General features: G+C 45.3%; 1 long non-coding RNA gene across 1 annotated transcript; it reads left to right on the forward strand.

Moving 5' to 3' along the window:
* Positions 1-1,074: 1,074 nt before the first annotated feature.
* Positions 1,075-19,677, forward strand: LOC136293162 (uncharacterized). The gene is made up of 5 exons (XR_010722102.1): positions 1,075-1,291; positions 3,229-3,337; positions 4,798-4,944; positions 11,370-11,544; positions 18,293-19,677. It is a non-coding gene; the product is annotated as an uncharacterized lncRNA (long non-coding RNA).
* The last annotated feature ends 1,121 nt before the right edge of the window (positions 19,678-20,798 follow it).

Here is a 20,798-nt window from a genome sequence, read left to right on the forward strand (position 1 = left end):
CTGTGTGTCTACACAAGGGACCATCACAGCCAAGTTATTAGAGGAATCCCTCTCACATTTTCAACTTGCAATATTTTTTTTTGGTTAAGTTAACCTTCTTGACAGTGTTTTTTTCTGGGAAGGGAGACACTCTGCATTCTGTTCTCGCTTGTATTTTCATTTTTAGAGCTCTTAGCACTTCACCGCTAATTAACTTTCAATAACTGTCGTAGGGTTACAGTTAGTCAGCATGAATCAGACAGAAAATGTAGCTTTAGGGGACCACACTCTGTGTCAAAAACTATTAGAAACCTTTGCTTGATTTCCGAGGAGAATATACTCGCTCAAGCAGGATATAGCAGCTATTAGGCAGTGTTCTGCTGCAGTAAGAAATCCTCAATAAAAGAGACTCAGTGGTTTTGATAACAGCCCTCCTTTCAGGGTGGCTCTGAGTAATTATGCAGCATTTTCCTCTCTTCCTGTTTGTTTGTCAGACTTCCCAAATGGTGGTGATGCTTAGGCCCAAAACTGGGGTTCTGAGCTTAAAGGCGGTATTTTTACCTGTTTGCTCACAAACATAATTCAAAATAGGGGAGAAGGGGGAGGTCACTTACAGGTGCAGGTCAGCTCTGCCCTTCCCAAGTCTTTTCAGCTGTGGAAAGTTGAGTGAGAACCGCTTTTGCCTGGGAGCACTCAAGGGAAGACTTGACTGTGGCAGGCAGCAATGCTGTTGGTACCAGCGATGGGTGACATTCCTGGGATGCTGCATGCACAGCACTCGAGTTCCATGCATGACAAATTGCCACTTTAGTAGCAGGAAAGGAGGAAGGGGAGCAGTGCAGAGCCATGTCCACAGCATGTGTTTTCCTCCCAGGCTTTTGGAGGCCTGCCACCCCATACACTCTGACCCCTGAAACACTCAACATCATCCACAATGCCCTCATCTAGCTGTGTAAAAGCTGGCTGCAGTGTTAGATGGGATACCAAATCCTCTCGATGCTGCTGAATCCATGTTTTGCCACAAAGGCCCCAGGTGCTCCCTGGTCATGATTTATTTGGCCTGTGCAGTAGGAATAGGCAACAGTTGTGTGGGGCACTGGTGGGGAGGGAGCTCCTCTGTGCCCCCAAAGCCCTGCCTGCCTTGGGCTGTCGTGCTGTTGGAGGCAGCCGCTCTCCCCTGCAGCACCTGCAAGGCCAGGCTGAGGAGAAGGCACTCAAGTCCCATTCCCACCCCACGACGTGATGCTCATTGCCCACTTGCAGCCCGCTCTTTACTTTCCAGCTAGAGCTAATAGAGGCTTTCAGTCTCCAGGTGTGCTGTTAAAATCTCAATGCATTGCTCTGGATGACTAAGGATGCTTTCTCTGGTTTATTTAATTTTTCTTTTTTCCCCTTTGCCCTCCCTTCCTGCTCCTTACGTCAGCAGTGGGTATAATTTGTTTGCAGGGTTGCAGGGTGTTTCATCTTTCTTTGGCTGGCCCCAAGTGCATGGGGATTTGTTGAAGCAACAGCATTCTTGATTTCTTAGAGCAGGTATGTGGGTGTTGGATTGTGTCATTTGTAGGAGGTGAACGTCAAAGGAAGTGGGATCAACTGCTGGAGGTTTGTAAGCCAGGTACTTAATATTTGGTTTCCTGGAAAAGCAAGGAAAAATAGCAAAACAGCCAGCCTTTGTGTCTTTAGTTTTCCTGTGTGATCAGAATAACACAATACCTCTGCGTGCTCAAGCACAGTTTGGGTTGGTTTTGGTTGGGTTGGTTTTCTCCCCTTGGTTTATTCAGGATGGAGAACTACTGTATTTTCCTTTAAATAGTTTCACATGTTTTGGTGGGTTCTGTTGAATGTTTACTCCAGTGATACAAATAATTTGTGGTCTGTAAGTGCCCTCGCAAATAATGCGATTCATTATCAGGTACATTATGTTGTCTTTTTATTTGATGTAAAATGGTGTCTTGGAGATAAAATTAGACAGAAGAGCTATTTGAGGCTATTTTGTTCATCTTCAACTGTTTTTTTTTTTTTTTTCAGAAGTGCATTAGTCTGAAGTATTTCATGGGCAAAATACTGAGTTATTTTGGGGACAGACAAATTATCTACAAAAGAAAAGTATAGCTGCTTATTTTTACAGTAGTTTTATGGTAATCACTGTTTTATTTGACAAGTATAGATACCAAGCTAGATAGAAAATTCCAGCAGAGTACTTTCTCCTAAACTGCTCTAGGGAGCAGGTATCTTTTGCAGTCCTTGTTCAGGCTAAGCTTAAAAATTAAATAGGACAGAGGTACCCTTTAAAAAAAAATTATCTATCCATCTTACAGATTAGGCAAAAGGACTGTAGCAGCTTTCTTGGCATTTGCCCCTATACTCATTTTCCCATGGCTGTCAAAGGGATCTGTAGGTCAGGAGGAAGGAAAGCTGATGGTGAGGTGTTCATGGGAGGACTCATCTGTAATCTCTGGAAAAACAGTCCTTCCCTCTCACTTCAGCAAAGTATTGTGGTGTAAATTTATGGATCTCATTGATACTTCTCCTGATTTACACAACAGTAAGCAGTATGTAAGCACAACAGTAAGTTAAGTAACAGTGGGCCTTAAATATTTATCTGGTTTATTTTTAGAATGGCAGTTGCAGCTATTTATAGAGCAAGGAAGCAGTGATGCAAATCTGACTGGATTTCTTCTTTGCTTTGAATCTGCAATAGAGAAGCAGCTGGGGGGTTTTGACCACGAGCTCTTATTTATTATGTTAAATTTGCTCTGATTAATAGGTTATAGGCTTCATTTTTCAAGAACTCTGAACCCCTGCTTACAAGCATAAGGGATCTTGTTAGCTCTGTAAAGGAGCGTTGATGCAGCCTAAGAGCAGCTGTGAGATTGCCCTGTGCTGCTGCACAGCACGAATGCCTTACATGGATTTATCCATGGGGAAAGGTCCCAAGAGAAAACACACTGAGGGTGGGTCATTGCTTCCCCATAAAACCCCAGAATAGATATATTCTCCTGTGGGAGGCTTTGCTGGATGTGGGAGGGCAGATGGGGGTGTTGCTGTGAGTGAGCCTGTGTCTGTGCCAGTGTGGTGGGGAGGGACATTCCCTCTGGAAAGCAACATGAGGGGTAAACCAAGCTGGTGGATGGAGATGCCAGTAGTATGTGCTGACTGAGAAATTAGCACTTTTGGCTCTTAGGCCGCTGGTTGATTCATGGCTTAGCTTAGTTATTACCTAAATCTGTTGTTTCCTTTTGCTTCCAGATGGTTTGTGATCACTGGGGATCCTACCACTGCTGTTGACATCCTGACTGAGTCCCAGACACTTGGGCTTCACTGCAGCTGGACAATCCTCACCCATACAGACAGGCAGGTCAGCACCTGGCAGGACCAGTTCTATTGCTGCGTCCCTCCTGTGGAGAAAGAGGGCTTGCCCACTGTCATGAACTTCAAAACATCATCCTGTATTTCATTTAAAAACAAACCTTGAGAGCCTGGGAAGAAAAGAGGACTAACAAGAAGTCAACCCCCTGTGTTTGCTATGAGAAACCACAGAAGGTGGTATGGTTTTGTAAGGAGGCCATGGGAGCAATGCCTTATTAATGGATAAGTGTGTGTCTGTCTGTCTTGTGCCTTCAGATTTTTCTTTACACTGACTGTTGTTTCTTGTTTCCACATTTATACAGTAGCCTGTAGTAATTGTCCTGGGATTTGACGAAGCACTCTTGGAAGAATGAATTGCTAGTACTGTTAAACAAATGTGAAAAGAATTATTCTCTTTCCACGTTTCTTGAAATTAAATTTTAGCCCTGGTGTGCTCAACTACCTTCAGGATTAATCTCTGTATTGTCAAAGGAGCCTGTCAAGCCCTTTTAGATCAAAGGAGGCCGTTTTCTATTAAGAAGGTTCTGATGTTTTCCAGCTCTTGGGTACAACACAAAGGCAACCTGTGGCTCTCCACTGCTGTTTGACCTGTTAAGTTTTTGAGTGTCTTGCTGCTTCCTATTTTCTTCGATGTGTGGGCTCCGCCAGGTCCAGCTCAGGCAGGTGGCACCTCCAACCTACCAAAAATATCTCCCTGCTCTCTCAGAGCCTGTCTGGTCAGGGTTGGGTAGTTGATGGTTTCACAGCTTGCTGTTCCTTATGGATGCACCGCTGCATGCCTGCACCCACAAGGAATCCACTGGTGCAAAATTCCTGTTGCCGGCAGGGCATGCCAGCTTGGCATGCTTCCCCTCCCTTCCCAGGATGCCTGGCTTTTTTAAATTCCTACTTTTCCTGCTTTCAGATGCAGTCCTCTGTCATTACACTTCTGAACAGGCTGCTCAGTGACTTTTTTTTTCCTTACCAGCTCAGAATTTTTTGACTGCTGCATTTGTTCTATTTGAATATAAACACAGGAGAGACGAAGAAATAAGTGCTATGGAATGATTAGGTAGAGATATGCCAGTGGCTTTGCCTGATTAATGGATTTACATTGTACATTACTCACAGGCAGCTTTCCAATGTCTGTCTCTAAAACAAGGAAATTTGTTTAAAGGGCTATCTTTTTGTAAAATGCCGATAAGCCAGCGATACTTGGTGCATGTATGGACATCTAGGCAGGGAGAGCCAGGATAGGATGTACAGTCATTTTACCCCTGCTAGTCACAGCCATTCCTGCAGGTACTTGAGAAATGCAGGATGTGCCCCAAATAGATCTTTACAAATACTCCCTGATGGAGTCATTCCAGCCTCTCCTGACATCCGCATTAGCTCTTGCTGACAACAACAGGATTTTTGTGACGGTGACTGCAGCGGAGTACAAATGCTTTTCTTCCCCTTTCGTGCCAGCCAGCAAGTGAAGGTGAAGACTTGCTATGCTGACTCAGAGGAAAGGTTGAACAAGCCTGGGCTCCTGCCTCTGACAGTGGCCAGAGAATCTTCAAGAAAGTCAAAGAAGAAAACAAGCACTTTTCCCTGATTCATCCTCTTCACAAAGTGAGTATTTCCAGCTCTGGCATCTATTCTGACTGGATAAGAAAGGATTACTCAAAGAAATAGTGTGTCAAGGTGAGGAGAGAGGCTTTCTCTTCGAAGTACTAGCAGTGTTTGGTTTTCTGATCTGGTGCCAAATGCAACAAAGGTACTTGCCAAATGCCATTGCAGTAGGACTTGTCCAGGGGCTTTACAGCTTTGCACCTCTCTCTCTGTGTCCTGCTGCTCTGATTCTGTTGGAGTCAGTGGGATTCCTCTGGTGCTGAGCCTGTGTGAAAATCTGGCTTCTCCTAACTGCAGGGCATATCTCCAGAGTGTGAAAGAGCAGGACAGCCCAGTTCATGCCATTAGCAGGGCAAGGTGTTAGTGAGAGCTGTAACTTCTTGGCCGTTTGGGACTGGGGAAGGACACGTCTGCTGAGCAGGGAGACAGCCTGGTTTATCTATTGTCCAGTTTACCACAGCATGGAGTGAGACTGCCCTCTGAAAGTCAGGGGTGATCTGGGCTGGTCTCTTGTGGTTCCTACCACCTACTCATGACCAGTGTCATGCTCCAGTTTCCTCTGGATGTGGAGCCACATTCAGGGTTGTTATAAATCTGCCAAAGGTTGTGGCATCTATGCCAGGATCCTCTGAGGCACAGGTGCCTGGAGGTGCCTGGTTCCGGATTAGGATGCTGGATTATGTATGTGTATAATGCTGAAAATGCATAAGAGATGCAGGCACAAGAATAACTCCAGGTTGAAAGTCAAAACTCCTTTTCCATGCACTGCCAGCTTTTTTAACTGCACAGCATTCCTCTGGCCTTTCCAGTTCTATAATATGGATATGAATGCAAAAGGATCGAAAATACATCTGACTGTCCATATTTATGTCAAAAGGTTAAAGTTAACAGGACACTGAGCTTCTGGCTTGGATTTTTTTCTTTCACTCCTGGAAAAAGAACCTTTTTAAGCTGTTAATTTCAAAACCAGCATGGTCTGGAAACAAGAGCTTTTCTTCTGTGTCATTAAACTTCAAGTCTGTTCCCAGAACTGCATGTCCATAGGAAAGCATCCCTAGGCAGATGTTATTTGCCAGCTGACTTGGACCTTTGGCGCTTCCCAGCTCTGAGCAAGCTTCCTTGGTGTGGAGACATGCCAGAGAACTGGTGAGCTTGCAAACACCGTTCCCTGCTTCAAAGGAGTTCCAATACCAAACGCACCAGGGCATCCTGCCAGTCCCATAAGCCAAACAGGCTGCAGTCTGAAGAGGTCAGAAACATCTTAGACACACCTGGAAATACTCATAAAGCCCTTGGGCCTCATCATTATTGCTCAAGGTGTCCAGCAGCTCTGCAAACATTCAGATGGTGTCTGAGCCAGGCAGGTGTGGCTTCAGCAGCTTGTGTGCCCAAATAAATTCAACAGGCTGGAATCACGCAGCTAACGCTTGTCCGTTTCTTAATTTCTTGTTATCTAAGTGCCTCTAATCCTTGTAGAGAGATAAGATGCTGGCTTTGCCAGGTATCCACGTGTAGAAAGGACAGGGATAAAAATATCCGTAGTTGTGTTCAAAGACAGTGGGAAAAAGCAGCGCCTGCTGGCATCGGGCCAGAGGAGAAACATCCTACTCCACAGGCAGGTGGCCACTGCCTGTGGCACAGCTCTGCTCCTGCCCTTCCAATCCACACTGCCTGTTGTCACCAACAGCATCTTCCAGCCCAAAACACCCATGTTCACTAAGCTAGCTGATCGTGTGTGACCACAGGATGCCTTAAGACAGAGTACTGCCACTTGCTGTGAATTAAGAAACTTCCAAAACATCTCCAAGTGACCAAAACTTGCAGTGCTCAAAATCATTGTCCAGTGTTCTGCAGGCATATACTGCTCTGGAAATGTTCCCTGTTGTTGATTTTGCTTCCAAGCTGTGCATCCAAGCCAGGTGCTATATTAGTTTCTTTTGCTGTGAGTCATAGCACCACAGCCCTGAGAGAGATCATTGCTACATCCACCAAAAATGGAGTCTTCAAACCTTTGAAGAATAAAAATGGAAAGGTTGTGGAGGGGTGACCCATTGTGTGCATAGACCTTAAAAATGGGGAGGGAAGAGGAACAGGGAAACTGTGGGGGAGCAATGGCTGGGGTGTTCCTCAGCCCCTTCCAGCAGAAAGGTGGAGCACATTTGGGTCCACTGACTCCCTTAATGTGAAGGAGAGTTAGCTGTTGAGCTTTGAAGCCTTACCTACGTGGCTTATGTGTGATTAGGATGCCCAGCAGTGGGGCCAAGTGCCGAGATGTTCCACACTGGAACATCCACTGTTGTGGAACACAACACTCTGGGTTTCCACTGTCGTACTGCAGCTGGGACCAGCTTTCAGTGGGGAACCAGACCAGCTGCTCCTGCTCTTGTTCTGAGCACTCATAAATGGAGTTTGCCCCCTCATGAGAAGTATTGATGAGATTTAAATTGTTTTGATGCAAAGCAATGATGTGTTACAGACCCTGTGCTGTTAGTGATTTAGTAGGATTTATATTTCCAGTGTGGCTAACAGGTAGCCAGTGGAAACCTCGCTGTGGATTGTTTGATGTTCTTCAGAAGCAGATGTTCTTCAGTCTGGGTCTCTTGTTCCCTGATGCTGCAAAACACCATGCCCTTCCCGCTCCAAAGGCAGCATTCCTCCTTTGTTCCTACTGGCATTTGCAGGAAGGAAATTCTTCCGTTTCAGGCTGAAAGAATTCCTCCCCAGTCGTTTTCAGGTGTACATTTTCAGTGTATTGGGAGCAGAACATCAGACTGGTATTGTGTGGGGCATGGCACATGGATCTGCAGGACCTTTTTTGTATTAGAGGCAAGTAGAGATCCTGAAGGCTTTAAATGGCACAGAGAGAAGGTGGTGCCAGGACTAGGCAGGGTGAGGGTCAGGCAATGCAGTGCCAGCATGGATGGCATATGAGGGAGCTGGGCTTCAAGAGTCTTGGTTCGGCTCTCGGTCCTCTCAAGTGAGGCTTGATGATAAAATCATGAACTTCACACAATCTGGAACTGGGATTTCTTGCTTAGAGGTGGTATATTCCCTGCCACAGAAACTGCATTAACTCCTTTGGTGACAGTTTGTAACACAAATCCTGGCTGTTTAATTGGATTTATCATGGCTATTGGGAGCATAAATGTGTTTACAGATTTGTTTTGAAAGCTTTTTTGTGTGTTTTTCTCATAGCAAGTCAACTTCCATGTGGTGCAATTATGTTCAAGATGTTCCCTGTAGCACTGGAATAATGTCAGATTAGACTGTGTGTGCATGTTGTTCTTCGAAAGGATTTTATCTGAGGCACGATACACTGTGGCGGGAGGAGAAAAGGAGCTTAGTTTTTATTAAGAGAGGCATAAAAAGCTTAAAACACAAAAAATTCTGTCAAATCCTGTTTCCTTATGATAGGAAATACTTGCCTCTGTCTACTGATATGTAAAACTTTTTCCCCTTTAACTTCTTCCCTGCTCCATCCAACTCTGCTAGAACTCAGTCCACACAGCTTGCCGCTGTTGTGCCACAGCCTTTCCAGCATTGAAAGGTTGAGACAAATGCAGCAAGACATTTCAGAGACAAGCATTTAGGGAAAATAAAAAAAAGAAATTACTTTTATTTGTTTTGGAAAGTGCCTTAGTTTTTCTTTGGTTTACAGTACGGCCTGGAAATTTGCAGTATGTTTCATACAGTTGTACAGGAGGCTCACATGAAGCCTGCTCACATCCTCAGCCACAGGGCTGCCTCCAAAGGGATGCTGTGGTATAGGAACCATCCTTGGGTGTCAGGGGCTACAGCACACAGTGCTTACTGTTGGATTTGTCTTTTTTTTTTTTTTTTTTCTTCATTTCTATTATTATTATTATTATTATTGTCTTGGGTAACAATGCAACTTAAAGTGCAATTTCCTGTCTGATGGCAGTTCAGTTATTAACTCACATCTGCCTAGTACTTTAATCCTTAACTATGACAAGTTTCCCCAGCACTCATGAAAGAGATAGTTGTGATATGTTTCACTCTCTGCTGAATGATAGTCAGAACCCCAAATTTGTTCCATTAACCATTTTTATTACTACTCCTAATTGTTGTTATTAGTAAGCCTTGTAAGACGAGTTCCTTGGAACAGCAGTACAACAACTCTCCCCACCGTGGGAAAGGTCAGGGTTTTCAGATGTCACTGTTTGCAGCCTGTCACTCTGTGTGTTGGTCACAGCTTCCCTTTTTCTAAGTTGCACTGAAGGACACCTTTCAGGGACATGCCTCTACTCTCTCTTGCTGCCTCCCAAATCCACCCCCTGCCCACAGTGCCTCTCTGTCCCTGGGAAAGCGGCCAAGCCTTTGGCTGAGGTCGGCAATGCCATGAACAAGGCAGGCATTTGAAAACTAGAAAGCTCAAAGCTCCTGTTCTTGTGACCAAAGGGATGGATGAAAAGATCAAAGAAGAGGATACACAACTTGGGAGGGTGTAGTGGGTTTTGGAAGCCAACAGCAGTCAGGCTCAGTGCCTGTGATGCACAGAGCATTGCTGCTGTGCCACAAAAATGCAGATGGAAAGGCACGAGGAGCTTGCAGCTGTGCTTTGCTTCTTGAGAAGCTCCAGGCAATGACTTGCCTTTCTGTCATAAGCTCTAATGAGGTAAGGGAGCAGGAGAAGGGATGCAGGCACATCAGAGCTCAGTGGAAAGGGAAATCCATATGGCAGCTGCTCACTGGAAACAAAGCTGAGTGATCTTTGGCAGTTAGGTTTCTGGTGGCCCTGCGTGGATTCACACAACTGAGAGTCTGGCCCCAGAAACTGAGAGTGGCAGCAGAGCTGAGAGCAGTGTAACTCTATGCAAGCTTCAGGTAATAGTTCCCATTGGCTTAGCAAACCCCAATCTGCAGATCTACTTTGCCAATTGAAAAATTGGCCTTGATTATAAAGAAGGGAAGAAAAAAAAAAAGATAAAAGCCTGAAGCTCTGGGCAGGTATGTAAGAATGTACCCAAGAATGTAGAAACACACCTTTGTGGGCTTAATCAGGTTGATATTTGTAAATTTTTCCAGAATAGTTTGTATATTCAGAAGAAAATCACCTTTAAAAATCAGCATGCTTTGCAGAAACTTGGTGAGCAGACCATTTTACAGAATTTGGGTTTTTATCCTGCTTCAATCAGGGTAAAAAGCTTGAAAGATGAGCTGCTTTCAAGCATTTCACAAGACCCGTGAGTCATGCAAAATCCTATCGCATTTTTCCTCTGGTTGAAATCACAGAAGTTACGAATGCTAAAAGAGTTATTAGATCATAGATAAAGAATGCTGCACAATGAGTTGGTGAAAATAGATAAATAAAACCCCCTAGTTCTCCTCCAGCTTCTAATTCCCTGGGGAAGAATTCAAGAGGCAAGAACGGAGTATCACAGCTCACCCTCAAAAAGGAGTGGCATGCAGCTGCATCCCTTGCAGAGCTGCTATTCCTTCTCTTGGTTTCTTCAGTGCTCCAGGCAAAAGGAGATTTTAAAACCACTCCTTTATCTAGCACAGTTTATTTCCCCACCCTGTACCAGCTCAGCTTCTCTGGCAGGTATGTTGGGGGATGGTGGAACTAAGCTTTCATCTGCTCCCAAGTCTTCTGCTAACAGAATTGCCCATTTGTGATCCCACAGAACCTGCTCTGTACCCGGAGAGATCCAGGCAGGCAGGGAGAAGGTGACACTGTGTTTGTATAACTCAGCTCTACCAGTGCTGCCACTTCTGTCATGTTAGGATACCTGTATCCCCCAGGTATTTTTATTACTAGAATAAATCCTGCCTGGAACTACTGCTGGGATGTGTGGGGAAGTGCTAGGCTGGCCTTCCAACTTTTTTTTCCCATATTTATTTCTTATACCGCTGTCACTTCTGAAATCCTTCTCCTTTTAGTTTCTTTTCTCTGAAATACTGTGGTTGGATTTCCCAGATGTGTTCCTAGTTGATCAGGAATTTCTAAACACTGAGAAGGAATTGCAGGAAAGCACTAGGCAGTGGGTCTTGTGTGACCATAAACCATGAAAACATTTAATCAGATGGAAAGTCTCCCTTTCTGTTTCAGTCACCATTTTTTGGAGCACGTATTAGAGGTCAGAAACTAATTTTGGCACAAATAAAGTAAATTCAAATAAGAGGAGAAACATGTGCCATTCGTGTCAGTATTTTTTGGGGAAAAAAAAACAGCTGAGGGAAAACAATTATTTTTAATTGCTTACATGATTGAAATCTGTATGATTAAGCTGGTGTTTAGCTGAGGGAAAATAGTATAGTTCAGCGACTTTGCATGTGGCACAGAGATGAATAGTTCTGCTTCTCAACAAACCTCAAACATTCTCACTGTTAAAGAGATTTCTAATGACCTCTCGTTGTTACTTTGTTCAGGTTCCCTTTTTCACACATTTTTTTCTTTCCCACAGTCATTTCATCTTCTCTCTAAACAGTTCCCACTGGAGAACAGACAACAAAAAAGAGAAATGCAGCAGCAACCTTTGGGCATTCAGCTTCTTCCTTATTCCCAGCACGGTGTAGGATCTGCCATCTGATCTTCCAACTAGCAGTACATGTGAAGGGCCAGTAACACCCTTGAAACAGGTAAAATTAAACCTGTCCTACTTTTGGAAGGTTGCGGAATTCCATACGTTGTAACAAACAGTGATACTAATTCACTGTAAAATCTTTTGTGTATGTTAATGAGCTAGGTCTGGCCAGGGCTAAAAATAAGTCTCAGTGTAGGAAAGGCTCACAGAATGAGCAAAATTGCTCAATACCAAAAAAACATTCATCTGTTGTCAAAAACACTTGATCATGTAAGATCTCCAGCTCTCTGTTTCTTTTGGGTAACACCAGACCTACTTACCCCTGCTCCTGAAGGTAGTGGGCGTAGTGAGCAATTTAATGTCTTCTGCAGTGAGGATGGTGATACAAGACTTCTCAAAACAGGTGAGAAGATGGGTCAACTCAAGGTAACTCAGCCTAATTATTTGGATTGAAATTCTCCAAGTCAAAGTTTAGCCAGTTTCATTACAGGAAATGTTAGGTAAGAGATGAAGTTCCCGGCCTTGACAGTATTCATCACCTTGGGATGGATCAGCGCCTTAACCAGATCATATGTTGTTCTGTCTTTGAAAAGGTGGCAGTGAAGTTTGGAAAGAGAAAGGCCTAAAAAGCGATTATTGGAGTCAACTTTGCAGCCATCCACACAATATTCAAAAGTGACCGTGTCTTTTCTGCTTTGTTTTCTTATCAAACCCTTTGGAAGAGTTTCTGTTCTGGGTGTATTTCAGTGTATTTCTAAGTGAGGTTTTACTTGTATGTGACCTTTTTCAGTGATGTCAAACTTGCACAGAGGCAAGCAAAGCTGCAGGCTTGGTTTCTGCTTGCTTTTTGCTAAACCACAGGTCTCACATGTCTGTGTTGGCCAGCAGTCACTTTCTGACAGATCACAAGGCTAGTCTTTGCTCCCTTTCATCCAGCTGTCACTGGTGCTCTCTAAGGCACCACCACCTAGGCTATATGTCAGGAAATGCAAAATTTGCTGGCCTACCTCAAGGAAGCAGCTACAGGAAGAAAGCAGTGGGACTCCTTACTCCAGATCCCATGGAGGTGGCCACTGGTGGAACTGGTGACAGCTGTTGGAGTGTGTTGTGTGCTTCCAGCTGTCCCAGGGGGTATTGCTTTGATGCAAGGATCTGGGGTGATCACACATGTCTTGGCGGATTAGAGGAAGAAAATTTATGGTTTATTTATGTGTCAGTAGCACCAGGATATCCCAAGCATTGGTCAAAACCCCCTGGTGCTGGATCCCAGTGACAAGACAACCCCAGTCTCAGGAGATTGGGAGTGAATGTGTGAATTCCGCAGGGACAGGTGGAGGGGATCAGTTACAGAATCACAGAATTGTCTGAGCTGGAGGTGGCCCACAAGGGTCGTCAAGTCCAGCTCTTCAATGCATAGGCTGTAAAGGGGTTTTGATGAAGGGAGACAGAGTTTAGCAGAAAAAATAACGTTCCCCCTTTTCCAAGGAGAGTGACTTGTAGGCATTGTGTCAGGACTGCCTTAAAAGACAGCAAACTGCCTGCTTTATAGGTCTGGACAGATGTTTTGCCATGTGAGGAGCACCTTTTCTAAAACGCAAAGTGCATATTTCGTTGTTGTTGTGCAGTGGATGTTTCCTGTGCTGGTGTGTCACCATGGAGCTGGACTGGGGAAGCTGAACATCAAAAGCTTTACTGAGCTGTATGGCTCAATTGTTTCTGCTTTCATCATCCATTAAAGAAAAATCTAAATGGAAGATGAGAACTTGCCTGCCTTAGGTTCATATGGAACAACTGTAGGACCAAGCAGCAGCAAGATACTTTCTCAAAGATGAGTAGATGGTTGGGCCTCTACAGGAAATCTGCAGTGAACAGATCATTCAAAAATAACTTTTTGAGGCTATGGGATGTAAATGAAAAGAAATAGCTAATCAAAAGAAAAAAAAAACACTGAGAGGAAGCGTTTTATCTGATGTCAGAAGCTGTTGGCTTTCATTCTGATCTTCTTGGTTTTTTCTGTATATAGCTTTTAGAGTGCCCTTAAGTCTTCTCAAAAGGTTGTTACTCTTCCAGTGGCATTAAAAAGGCTGAGATGATATTTGCAGTGAGGGTAAGTGACTCTCTTGAGGTTTTGGCACCCATAGCTCCAGATTAACTGGAAATGCAGGCATTTAGTAAATCTGAAAATAAGTGCCTCTTGGCCCTGTGCACTTCAGAGAAGTCAACTGAAGTTTTCTGAGTGGGACCAGGAACACAGTATGTTCCATACAAGGGACACATATTTAGAAAAATTAGGCCCCCCAGAAGGAATGCCAGCTCATAAGGTAGTGGCCTCCATTCTTCTTGTCCAGACTATCTCATCCATGGAAGTCTAGGAAGCCCTGCTGTTAGTTCCATTGATGGGAACAGTGAGACTTCCCTTTCTGGTATTAGTTTTGGCTGACCAGAGGTGTAATTCTTACAAATTTCTGTTATTTAAAATCTCCTCAGGTTTCCAGTTTCCCAAATAAAAGAGCTCCATTCGAGGTCTGGAGTGGATTAAAGCAGTGAGTGCTAATCCAGAATTGGTTCTTGGGATGTGGGGAGATGGTTTCAACCATGATGAGGTGGAAGGCCAGGAGGGACCTGGAAATCAGAAACCAGCACAGGAGACAGAAGGATAATGGCAGTGAGACATGTGCACATACATACTGCCATATACACAGCGTTGTCTCAGTTGTACAGAAATGTTCCCTGCCTCCCCAGCAGTCACTAACCCACTATTTTTCTTCCAGAGAGTAAATCCTTGACAGACTTGAAAGGATGAGTAATGACTCCACTTTCTTCCATTCCAGCTGCCACACAGGCACGCACGCTGGTCGCTCATTGACCCAGCAAAATTGGAATGTCTTCCCCTTCTCTTGTTGTCCCATGTCTACCCTATCACTTACCAGTTGTTTGCTGTTATGGTATGGTGGGACCACCTTCTCTCAGCAGGCACTGTAATTGTTTTTTACAAGAAAGAAAATGCTGGTAAGCAGTGGTACACATCTAGGGGAAATGTCAGCACTTAAACCCAAGCCTTGCTTTTCCCTCTGAGCTGTCATAGCTGGATCCTCTGCCCTTCCTTACAAGTGGGTTTGAGGAGGTGGTTGTTTTGGCTGGAATTGGAGAGGCACAGGTGGTACCACCAGCTGTAAATTGGAGGAGGCACTTCCTGATTATGACCACTGCCTACACACAGATCACTGCCAAGAGAGGAGCTGGAAGGCGCAGAAGCCTTCTCCTTACTTGGAAAAGGAGGGTAGTCATCACTCCGCTCTCCTGCAGGCTTTCACCTGTAGACTTTGGGCGTCTTTGTCAGTGCTTTGCTTCCTAAAATGCTGTGATGTGAACAACGCTGTGAGAGATGGATAAACTGAGGCACAGAGTATTAAACTTCATGCATCTAACATTCAGGTACTCGGGTCTGTATATACAAGTGTATGGCATGTTTAAAAGCCAGCTTACTTTTTCTAAGAGGCTTCAGCATGGATTCAGATGTCTTCTTAGCTATGGCAAAATAAGTGGTGAATGACTCCCTGACTTCTGCAATGTCAAGATTTTGCCCTCTGGCTTTAAATGTCAATGGTGAGAGGCTTATACAGAGCTGCAGAGCAAGCATGCACCAGGCTCCTCTGTGAGGGGTTTGGAATGTTGCTCTGGGAGTAGGGAGAGGATTTTCAGAGGGCACTGACAGCTACCTGGTCTCAGCTGCAAGCACACACCCCCATTTGCACTTACGTATTTTTATTTCCAGGTTCCAATTTTTTAATTATTGTCTGGTGCTCATGGCTCCACCTTCACATAATGGAGACCTCTGTTTGCTGGCCTTGACTTGCCTCGTCTCCAGGAAAACTGGGCTGCCTTGTCACCCTGTGTGCTAAAAGCCCTTTCCCTGGGGTGATGCCTTGGCCTATTGCCACCTCAGAGTCTTGGTTTTCATTTCTCGTCCTAAACGTGGATCCACCGCATGGGGTGCAGCAAAGTGAGGGAGAGGCACCGGAGGCTTCACCCACCACTGCGTGCTCCACGCCCACGAGCACCAGAGGAGAGCCAGATTAAAAGATTAAAGTCCCAAACTGCAAACCCCCTTGGGCTCCTGATGAGATCTGAGTGCCTGGCTGCAAGGCCAGACTCCCACTCTGGAGATGCAGAGCCATGTGCGCTGTCGCTCACGCTGGAGCCGCCAGCTCTCGGCATCCCCTCCTGCTGCCGGCTCTCGCTGGTTTTACGGACCAAGAATTAAATAGTAAACCAGTTTTGCCCTGAAGGAAGATCCTGAGTGATGCCTTGGCAATACCTGGGGGCTCAGGGGTGGCTTTACGCTCCCCTCGTTGCACACCTGAGTTTTGGGGTTTGTAGCCTTCACTGGCGTCTTGCTTGCTTGTGTTGTGGTGGCTGGATTGCTTTGTTTGGGATGTGGCTGGAGAGAGAGGGGTGGCAGCCAGCAGCATGGTAAGCACACAGGGAGGGTCGTGAGTCCTTTGATGCCATCTGGTCATTTCTTAGACGTCTCTTACAGGCTTCACCCTTGCAAAACCACCACTAGGTGTGTGCTCACAGACAGTGTATTTTCCCTTTTTTTTTTTTTTTTTCTCCCACTTGATCTTCATTAGGACTAGGCAAAAAATTGCCTATTTGGATTTATGGGTGAAAGGCACAGAAGTCAAACTGTCACAAAGCACTATTACTGTGTTTCTGTCTGTAATTTTTGTTTGACCAAAGCCATGAGTCTGAGCCAAAATGACAAGTCCAGCATCACCACAATACTCAGCACGCTGAGCTCTTAAAAGTAATTTTTCCCCAGTTTTGAGGAAATATTGTTTTTATATTTGAGTGTTCTTTTATCAGAAACAAGTCATTTCAAAGCAAAAAGTTCAGCCCTGCTATTTTGAAAGCATTGGAATAGACTATTTTGACTTCTCAGGAGGTGTACTTCCTTCTCCTCCCCGTGCTGTTCAGACGAAGCTCTTTGTCAGACACAGGCTGAACCTGTGAAGATGTTCAGTTCTGGAGCTCCCTGTTTCAACACATTTCCCACTCTGCTTCCCAAGAGCTCAGGTGACACCGAAGTACAGCATGCCTGCCAGCACCTTCTGGCCCTTACAAGTGTGGGGCTGTGTGGTGGCCAGACAAGCAGCGCCAGAGTGGCCGTGAACTGCCCATTGTGCAGCCCTGCCCTGCCTCCAGCTGTGGAAGGATTGGGATCTCTGCCTCCAGGGAGAACAGCAGCAGGACCTGTGTTTCCCAAGCCGCTGAAATGGGCATAACAAAATATCACACAGGCACAACCTTAAAATGGAATATTTTCCAGTTTTGTGCCTGTTTTGATGAAGATTAGAGGCTAAGTTTTAGCAAAGTCTTTTTTTATTAACGGTATGCTGATATAGGTCTTTGTGATGCATCTCTCTCTTCCAACTGATTATAATTAGTGCACTGTTTTATTTACATAGGATTAATGTAATTCAAATGACTAGATGAAATTCTTTGATCTTCAGGGTACAAGAGGTGAGATTACGGTGATTTATGATTTTAAACAGTTGCTCCTGGCCATAAAATCTATTCATTTGAAAATCAATAGAAAGATATCACTTGCCATGTTGATGAGATAACTTCCTCTGCTACTCAGCCCTGACCCTATTCTCCTGGTTTTCACCATCGTATCAAGTTTGGATACCTTTTTTTTTTGTTCCTGGAAGCTCTGCTCCACCTCATCCTGCACAGCCCTTCTGTGTGTCTGTGGTACTCTATTTTAATTTGAAGCCACTTTCTGATTTATATGCTCCAAGCATGCTAACTCTTTTTCAAAACTCTTTTCCCAACCATGCATTCAGTCAGATGGTGTAGCTGCCAAAAATATATGCAGCTCCATATTTGTTCTTTGTTGCATTGGGTGAATTTATAGGTGCAGTGCATTAGAGACTGTAAACTTTCTGATCTCTGACAAGGGCTCTTGTCTGTTCAGCAAGTCCTGCCCATTGCACAATGGTATGAATATTTATGATGCTAAATAATAATACTTGCCTCTGACCCTCTTCATCAGCACATCTAGCATTGCTTCACTGAGGAAGCAGTCAAATCATTATCCTAATATCCAGATGGGGAAACTGAGGTGCTGCAAGGTGAAATAACTTGTCCAATGTCAGCAAAGGAGAGCTAGTAAGGGAATGCAGCTGTCTCTGTCCCCAGCTACACAGTACACCCACTAGACCCTGCAGCCTCCTCAATGACAATGACAGCTCACAAAATTTGTCTTTTATGCAATGCATTCTTCTCTATTAACAGCAAACAATTGCAGTGTTTTCCTCACAGGTATTAATAGCCTCCCTGAGAAATATGTTTCAACATGTATTTTCAGCAGTACCTGTCTGTGTGTTGTGCCTCAGCCAGCAGCTGTGACCTGCTAGGAGGCAAACTGGGGCGAGGTTGCACCTACGCCCCTGCACTCTGCTCCTCTGCTCCAGCACCCCTCCACTCCTCCAGTGGCAGTCAGGGAGGTTGGGGACCGACCACAGAGATGTTCTGCAATACCAGCTGCTGTGTTGGCAGACTCAGAGTTGCCTCTGGGTCTGACTTACTGTCTTGTCTCCTTGAATATAATTGCTCACTGCTGATTCTTTTTTCTTTCCCTTTGATTGTGTAGTGCTCATACTCAGATTCCTCATCAATCTCGCACTCTGGGGAGTCTGAGGAAATAGAGAACTGATCATCTGCAGACTTCTTCTGTATATTATGAAAGTGTCCCTGTGCCATGTGTGATTCCAATCTCTTTTTCCTTTAATCAGACAGAACATCAGTGTCAGACTGCACCAGCCAGGTCTGTGTGCTGGGCGGGGAAGGACGGAGCTGCTTCTGCGGAGATGCTCCCGGCTCCCTGGAGGTGACGGCACATCTCTGGCTTCCCCATCCCTAACCCTTCCACCTCCCCACCCTGCTCAGCTCAGCCTTGCAAATGTTCCATGGCAGGGCATGTTCTGCCCCAGCCGAGCCCGCTGGGGCAAGACTGCTTGAGCAGCACTAGCTGCGGAGAGTCCTTGAGGAATGGCAGAACACGTCTGCCTCGAAATCTGTGTGTGCTGCAGATGAACCCGTTCCTTGCTATTTGGAGGTCTCAAGAGACCAAATCACTTTGTGGAATTGGCCAGAATTAAAATGATTTCCACCCAAGTACCTTAGCACGGTGTAGGAAAAGCATGTGTAGAACGCTGAGTGGTTTATGGGGTGCAAGGGTGCATGTGCTCTTTATACATTACACTGGAAGTTCATCACAAGCTTTTCAGCACTCTGTAGGGCCTCTGTCATTACGATCAGACTAGGTAGTCCACACCAACTAAAGGACTTAAATTTTGGCATTTATTCTCTAGCTTGTAAGCATTATTCCCTAGCTTGTAAGCATTTTAGGAAGGAAAGGAGATCTGAAATAGAGGTGAAGTTCTGCCACCTTCATGTTTTTTTATTCACTTAGTGTTACAATTTTTTGCGTTTACCTACCTACTCTTAGTACACTATACAACCATTTCAATACCAAAATATAAGAGAATAGAACATCTATAAAATTTGCAGAGCTCTAGCTACTCCTCCCTTCCCAGTTGTGCAGGGCAACATCTGAAGGACACTTTTACCTCCAGATGTCAGGACGTGGGGGAAGGAGCAGACTCAGACCTTGTGGGTCCTCTGTGGGATGTAAGCAGAAACAGTACCTAGACAGGAAAGTGTCTGACTGTTAATGATAGGACAGTGCTAAAAGACACTTTAGAAACACTTCCCTGCTTTTTGCTGGGGAAATCTCACTTTGTTGGCTGCCACTGGCTTTTTGCCCAGCATTCTCAGATCTGCTGGTGAAGGGAGACAGCAGAGCACATTTGTCCTATTCCTCTTCCCCAGAGTGAGATGCCAGACTGGAGCAGATATGCTGCTGTTCCTGTTCCTAAGGACACACTACAGTGGAGACTACAGTCTATTCAACCCTTTCCTGTACCTGCCTTGATATATTCAGTAGCCCAGGGCAGAGCACAGCTAAGAGGTGTGAGAGTCTCCACAAATCCATTGGAATGCTCCCAGAGCAGTGTTGTTAGTCTCTCATTCCCTAGGATGCACACTTACAGTCCCAGGCATGCAGTATCCCTGCCTGAGTCCCAGCACAGCATTGCCCTGGGTGGACTTCAGCGATCCCAGGAGCTCCTTGCAGGAGAAGGGATTTGTGTTGGGGACCCCTGGTTAAAATTTGGCTTTCCACCTCGATGTGCATTGTTCCTGCTCCTTTTTTTTTCCATGGGAGGGGCTGAATTTCTAATGCGTGGTATATAAAGCATTTAGGACGGAAAAGTCTATACAAGTGTGATACTAATAATATTTTACAGCTTTAATTACCATGATTGTAGTGCCTAGAGGCGTATGCAAAAACATTTTGAGTGGGCGGAGAGGAGGCAGTGCTGTGAACATTTTTGTGGTTTTGCTGGGCAATGTGCAATGGAGTTTTCTCATGGGAACCACAGCATGCCAGGGAGAAAAGCTGCCTCTGCCTCCTCATCTGCTCTGTTGGGATACTGGATCACACCCCAAAGACGAGGAGACAGCCCCAGTCACTGCAGTTTTGGGGAAAAGCTGGGCAAACCGACACTGTGCTTTGCAGAGGGGCTCCAGGGGCAGGTGCTACTTGTTCCTCCAAGCAACAGGTATTTTTCCTCAGGCAACATCCCTTCCGTGCAGTCAGCTTCACCTGCGGGGTGATTTTCGGATTGGGCAAGCGCTGATTTGGGGCATGGACTTGCCAGCAGGCTGGAGAGCAGCGTGCCTGGTCTGGGTCAGGGTGTGCAATGCAGACAGAGCTCCCGCCAGCCGCCCACCCGTCCCTGCCGTGCCTGCGGGGGCAGCGCCAGCGACACACAGAGGGCCCTGTGTGCCCCCCCTGCCCCACTGCCAGCCCCACTGCCAGCAGGCCTAACACAACCCACCGGGAAACAGGGAGATACCCCCTGCAGGAATGCAAGTTTTGAGAGTTTGGGTGTTACAAAATGAAAAAAAGAGTGGTTGCGTTTCTCCAGCTCCAGAATGTGGTCCCGCATCCTTAGAACTTTTTAAAACTTTGTTCCTAGATCATGTATTAATTTTTAGACGTTTTTATGTAGTTTTGGTGACAGTGATTTGACATAGATGCTACAGAGCCTCAGTCTTCTATTGGAAAAACTGAAGGAGAAATTCAGTTTTGTTTAGAGTTGTTTACCAAGGAGCCAGGTCATGACTCTGCTTCCTGCTCAGACAAACAGCCGTGAGGTGCAAGGGAGCCAAGGA

This window comes from Chamaea fasciata, unplaced genomic scaffold (genome assembly GCF_029207755.1).
Source record: "Chamaea fasciata isolate MVZ Bird 193981 ecotype frontalis unplaced genomic scaffold, bChaFas1.0.hap1 SCAF_8, whole genome shotgun sequence".
Taxonomy (NCBI): domain Eukaryota; kingdom Metazoa; phylum Chordata; class Aves; order Passeriformes; family Sylviidae; genus Chamaea; species Chamaea fasciata.